The following is a 7,377-nucleotide window of genomic DNA, read 5'->3' as shown; positions in this document are numbered from 1 at the left end:
GATATAGTAATTTTTTTCTGCTCCATACAGAAAGTAGATTGGTAAAGCAAAAAGGAATGATACATTTAATATCAAGGCTATGTGTTTAAATCCAGCCACCTCCCTACTTACCTGCATGACTAACTAAGCAAGTCATGTGAGGTCTCTGAATCTTTTGTTTTCTGAAACATCAACAAAATAATTCCCTTCTAAGATTCCCATCCAGCCCTTAAATATATGATCTTTTTTGTCCAGGTTTTGGGATGGTTGTTGGGTTTTTTTTTTAACTGTTGGTCAAAACTTTTCCTTATTGGAAAACAGCTGCACGTGGAGCTGTTCTGATAACACTTAAAATGTCAGGAATAAAAACCAAAATATACAACAAAAAAAACCTTTAAATTGAGTGTATCAGTTTTCTATGTTCAGAAGATAAATTCTGATACCAAATCCTATGTATCTACATCATTTGTAGCATCAAGGTCAAAGATTATCTTTACACATTAGATACATCTAGCTAGATTTTTTTTTTTAAATTTAAGCACTCAGTGAATTGTACAAAGAACAAATTCCTCAATTGTGCAGCAGCCCCTTAAAAATAAACACAATAGAATAAGAACATAAGTACTTTCCAGTGAGACTTGAGTATTGGAAGTTTCTATACCATACAAGTTTATTTTCCAAAAACTCATGTGAATGATGAGGTACAGATGTACCAGTCCTGCTTGCATGTAAGAATTCATTTATTTTGCTAATGATGTCTGTACTGTATCTAGCTGTAGATGAATAAATTGAATACAGACTAGACTGGTTTAGTTTCCAAAGTTTCATTCTATACTGTATTGTTCTGAGCAAAGGGAGGCAACCATGTTCCTTTTGGAGATAAAATACAGAGAACTGCAAATCTGCTCAGATTTTTGTTAAATTATTTAAGTAGGTGATAATTTAAGTTCAACTTTTTCATGCTTATCCTATCAATTCTTTGTCATTGTTTGCAAAACACACTTAGAAAATATAAAACCTAATTGCACATTCTCAAGTTTCAGCATATTTTCAGCATGAAAACTACAGAATGGATTGCTAGAAACTAAACACATTTCATGTTAAAGACATATCAGTAAGGAAGTAGTGGCATTTTAAGATTATAAATTGCTCCTCCTAAGCTGGCTAATTTACCTCAAAGATTCTAAACCTCTATCAAACGTTTTAAAAAATTTAAGTTTTTTTAAAAGACATTTGGTGTGACCCTCTTTAAAATACTTATAGTAAGTATGGCAACTGAGTTCAGCCAAATTTTTAGTGAATTAGCATTTTGATAGATTTAAGTTAGTTGAGCTCAGAAATCAAAATATAGGGAACTATGTAGAGCATTAGGGAAATTGTTAGAGGAAACAGCTAAAAGCATAGCTTGATAGCTAACACAAGTGATTAATTGCTTTTTCAACATGTGGAATTTTTTGATGCCAAAATTTATGGAGCTGCCTCACAAATTGGAGAGTCCCCTATGTCAGTGTTCATATTTTCTTTGGATTATACTAAGCTTTTTAATGACTGAATGAACAAGGTATTGTGCCTTAGAGGCACAATTTTGATGAGCTACAGTTGTATTTTCTTTTTCATAATCTAAAACCTATAAACAAAGAATTACATAGTCTAGGCTAACTTTAAATCTGGTCCTTCACATCAGGCTTTGGCAAATCTCAAATACCTACTATAAAATTCTGAATATTATTTGTTATGGAAAGTAATCGAAAACATTAAGTTTTCTGAACATTACAACTGATCAGAGCTCATCTCCAAATTCATTTTTGTATTGGGCACACTGATATAATCATCTCCATTTGTCTTTTATATAATTGCTTAATATGAAATTCTTACATAATATTTTTTACTTTACAATTTGTATTTCATTTCCTATGCAAATTTATGATTTAAACCATTACCTTATGGTCTATTTAAAGCTAAGTAGCATAATTTATAAGAATGAAATTACTCTATGATCCTTCACACATTAAATAATAGTCACCACCTGAATTTTTCTCTGGCAAGAGGGAAGTTGTATTCACTTATTTATGATGTCATTATTAATAATAAGAAAATACTAATCTTTTAAGGAAATAATTTTTACTTCATTTATTAAGACCATAGACCAGAGAATCTTAGTCTAGGGCTCATAAACTTTTTTAAATACTTTGATAGTTATTTCAATAAAATTGACATTTGTAATTCTGTTTTTTGTTTTATGCATTTAAAAACATTCTGTAAAAGTCTATAAGCTTTATCAGACTATTAGAAAGATCCATATCACAAAAAAAAGGTTAAGGTCCCCTGCTATCTTAAAAGACTTGAAATTTCTCATGTTGTATTATATAATAGCAAGAAATTGAATAGTTATAAAATGGGGATCACTTAAGCAGACAAATACTATGGATTTTTAAAAGCTCAAGGCATTTTATAAATACTCCCTAAGTGTTTAAAATAACGAGATCTTTATCATAACAATCATTTCCAGTAATTGGTGTCTTTAGCTGGTTCTCTGAACATATCTTAGAAATAATGAAATAGGGCGTTTGACTTCCTGATAAAAAGACCAGAGCTGAATAAAAAATTCAGTCTTCAAATAAAAGATTCAAGAAGCATAAAAAGGCAAATGGGAAAGAATAAAAATATAGGCAGAGGTTGTGGATATGAGTTGACTTTGATGTGATACTATTAAAAAAAGGATTGTACTGGGAGAAGAGAAAAGGAGGCAGAATAGGTTAAATTATATCACATGAAGAGGCACAAAAGACACCATCGTAGTGGAAAAGAAGGGAGGGCATGAACATTGTTGAACCTTACCCATCAGATTTGGCTCAAAAAAAGAGTAGCATACACTCAGTTGTGTATAGAAATGTATCTTACCCTATAAGGAAGTCGTAGGAGAAAGGGAGAAGAAAGAAAGCAGGAGAGGCTGATAGAAAGGAGGTAGACTGAGGGAAGTGATCAGAAGCAAACACTGGTGGTGAGGAACAGGAAAAGTATAAATGGGAATGGAGGGAAATAGGCAGTAACCATAACTGTGAATATGAATGGCATGTCCATAAAATGGAAGCAGATAAGAGTGGATTAAAAAGCAAAATCCTATAATTATAAGAAACACATATGAAGCAGAGAGATATATAGAGAGTAAAGGTGAAAGGGCTGGAGCAGAATATAATATGCTTTAGCTGAAGAGAAGTAAAAGAAAAAAAAAAACAAAAACAAAACAGGGTAGCAATCCTAACTTCAGACAAAGCAAAAGCAAAAGGAGATCTAATTAAAAGAAATAAAGAAGGAAACTAACTTGCTAAAAGGTACCATAGATAATGAAGTAATATCAATATTAAACCTATGCATCCAAATGGTATAGCATCCAAATTCTTAGAGAAGTTAAGTTACAAGAAGAAATAAATAGCAAAACTCCCTCTCTCAGAATTAGATAAATCTAACCACAAAATAAGAAAGAAGTTAAGGAAATGAGTAAAATTTTAGAAAAGCTAGATATGATAAACCTCTGGAGAAAAATTAAGGATAGGAAGAAATATACTTTTTTCTCAGTGATATATGGACCTAGACAATTAAACCTCACAAATGCAGAAAGGCAGAACTATTAAATACACTTTTAAAGATCACTATACAATAAAAATTTTGTATAAAGAGGCATAGAGTAAAAACAAATTGGAAACTTAATTAATCCTAAAGAATGAGTGGGTTAAACAATAATTAAACAATTACAGAAACAATAATTATGTCAGAGAACAACAATAATGAGAAAACATTATTATGGAACTTATGGAATATGGACAGTTCTTAGAGGAAATTTTATATCTCTAAATGCTTACATGAATTGAATAAAGGGGAGACTGATTTTTTTTTGCCATATGATATTTTTATTATGTTTTTTTAATTTTAATTATAGCATTTTATTGACAGAACAAAATCATGGGTAATTTTTACACCATTGTTCCTTGCACTCACTTCTGTTACAACTTTTTCCATCCCTCCCTCCACCAAGGGGAGACTGATTAATTGGACATGCAGTTTTAAAAAATAGAAAAAGAATACATTAAAAATTACCCAATTAAATACCAAATTAGAAATTCTGAAAAATAAAAGGAGATTAATAAAATTGAAAGGAAACTATTAAACTAATAAATAAAACTAAGAGCTGTCCTTATGAAAACACCAATAAGATAGAAAAATATTTGATTAATTTTATTATTTAAAACAGAAGAAAAATAAATTGACAGGATAAAAAATGAATAAGGTGAACTCACCACCAACAAAGAAGAAATTAAAGCAATAATTAGCTATTTTGCCCAATGGTGTGCCAGTAATTCTAACAATCTAAGTAAAATGGATGTTTCCTTAAAATAATATGCACCATCTATCTAAAACCATCAGCATCATTATATGTAATGGGGATAAACTAGAAGCATTCTCAAGAAGATCAAGAGTAAAACAAAGACACCCATTATCAGCTCTAGATGTGTTAGCTTTTGTATTATGAGAAGAAAAATTTTAAGAATTAGAATTGTAGCAAGGAAAAAAAGTATCACTCTTTGCTGCTGATATGACTATGTTTTGGGGTTTTTTTATTTTCTTTTTTGTGTTTTTTCTCTTTTGTTCTGCTTCTTTCACAATATAATTAATGTGAAAATATGCATAATTTGATTGTGCATGTATAACCACTACATATATGTCTGCTGTCTTTGGGTGGCCACTGGGAAGGCTGGAAGGAAAGGAGATAAGAAAAATTTGAAACTCAGAATCTTAAAAAATCAATGTTGAAAACTATCTTTGCATGAAATTAGGGGGAAAATACTAGTAAGTAAAAAAATGAAATATTAAACATTGTTGTATAGAATTGTCAATAAAGTTCTTCTATATTAACTACTTTATAATAAAACATTACGGAAAACTCAAACTCTAGATACATCAAAACTTAGTTGTTAACCTAGGGTCTTGGCAAGCTCAATGAATTTTTGCCCAAAGTCACATGGCTGGCAAATGTCAGACTGCGTTTTCCTTAAAGGGAAAAGAGTAGAAAAGTTTTCATTGCATAATATAAATCAAGTATGGAGAAGTTTTTACTTGCAATACACAAAAGAAATACTTAAAAGATTCTTATAAACAATCATTGAGAGCACTTAAGGAACTTATAACTTATAACTTATTATATACCCATAAGTAACCTTGCTGAGACCCAACATGTTAATTGCTTTAGATTTTCCAACAAAGTAAATCTTTTATTAATCACCGAATGGCCAAAAAGTATCTCATTTTATTTTACTATTGGACCTATAGTTAGTTTCTTCCAGGTGATTGTTCCGAGTCAGGCCTATCCTAGAATCAGAAGATTGATTTATTTCAAAATGTAAATACTTTAGTAATGAGTATAGGACCCTGGAATCCTTGGAGCTTTCCTAGAGAACTCTATCTCCTCCCCACCCTCATTAAAGTACCCCTTTATAACAAAAATGTATAGACAAGCAAAACAAATCAATATATTGGTCATGTTTGGAAACTGTTTTATTCTGCATCTCTAGTCCATACCAAATTTAGAAGGCTAACCACATCATCAGTCTTCTGAAATCACAGTATGGGTCACTGCTTTCATCAGAGTTCTTAAGCCTTTTGAAACTACTATATCTCCTAAATTGTACACTGAAGACAATCATTAGTTACCACATGGTAACTCACAAATATAAGTCCTCAATTCAAATATTCAAATAGATTTTTGATTTCATTGTTAATAAAGTTCCCTCCAATGATGGTCAGAACTCATCTGTCCATACTTCAAGATTCTTATTCGTAACATCCCATATGTCTGCTCATAAAACAAAACCATTTATTGCAATAAAATAAAAAATGAGACCAAGAATGATAACTACATTTTATTTATTGACTACAAAAACTGGGTCTTTCTATTATACTAGTATTGTCTCTCACCCCACTCAGATACCATTTACAATGTTGTAAACATGGCATAAATGTTGCTATCTGACAGCTTTCCAATCAATCTTACCTTCTTACATTTCCCTTAAATCAGACCTTGAAGCATTTCAGCCAGATGGAACAAGTGTGTAAGACAGCCTGGGCAACTTGTCAGCAAATTTCTGCTGGCTAGGATATATGTTTAAAAATCAGATAAATTTCTCTCTAATATTGCATAATCATTCATGTTGTGATTATTTTAAAATAATCTCTTAAAAACAGCCTTCCAAAAAAAAAGCATCTGAAGAATAGAAAATTCTCGGTAAGTTTGTGTAACATTATTCAAAAACATGTGCCCAATACTTAATGTAAGTTTTGGTATATTTTATATCATTTTTTCAAATATTGTATGAAATAATCTATTGTGGTTTGCCAGATTTTTGTCACATTGAAGAATAAAGAGATAATTGCTTAACAATGTTCCAATAGGCAGGAATCATATCAGCTCATGATGAGCCAATATTTTCTCTCAACCTTGTCTCATTATGGTGTGTTGTTTTTTTTTTTTTTTAATCATACATAAAACCTCTCTAAAGGTAGCCTGTAATCATGGAGATGTCATTCCTACTGGCTCTAACCCAATTTTTTAAGTAATAGGACTCACTTATTCAAAATATTTACTGAGCACCTAATATGTTCAAGGTATTATACCGTACTGAGGGGAATAAATAGGTTAAATGACTAGGCAGGTTTATTCTAAAACATAATAAAAAGAATACAGGAGTTCCTTGTAATTAAGAAATGTTTCATTTTATAGTTATAGTTGTATTTCTGGTGCCCAGTATAGCATCAGTCACTTAGTTGGCACTCAGTGAATGCTTGTTGATTCACTTAGTGCTTCAATAATTTGATTTATGTGTGGTTATCTTTGCATTGGCTATTCTTTCCATCAAGTATCTGTGCCTTCCTATCCTTGGATTGTAATTTGAGTCTAGGTCCCACCATGTATCCTTAATAAAGCATATACCCAATGCATCTGTAGGCCTTAACTTGAGACCTTTAGTATTTCATGGGTAAATGGTATACAGAAAAACAAAATAACAAATCTAAAGGGGCAAAAATCTCAAAGGAAATAATTTTAAAAGAAAGAAAGAAGGAAACCTAGATCTCAAACTATACTAATGATACTTGTTAAAAAAAAAAAAAATAGATTACTCTGCCAGTAGAATGAATTAATATGCAACAAACGATAATAGTTTCCAGTGGGTCCAGAGATCCACCTTTTTTTTTTTTTTTTAATTCATTTTTCCAAATTATCCCCTCCCTCTCTCCACTCCCTCCCCCCATGACAGGTAATCCCATACATTTTACATGTGTTACAATATAACCTAGATACAATATATGTGTGTAAATACCATTTTCTTGTTGCACATTAATTATTAG

This window comes from Sminthopsis crassicaudata, chromosome 1, assembly GCF_048593235.1.
Source record: "Sminthopsis crassicaudata isolate SCR6 chromosome 1, ASM4859323v1, whole genome shotgun sequence".
Lineage (NCBI taxonomy): Eukaryota > Metazoa > Chordata > Mammalia > Dasyuromorphia > Dasyuridae > Sminthopsis > Sminthopsis crassicaudata.
The sequence above is the reverse complement of the archived record's forward strand: the minus strand, read 5'-3'. Positions refer to the sequence as shown.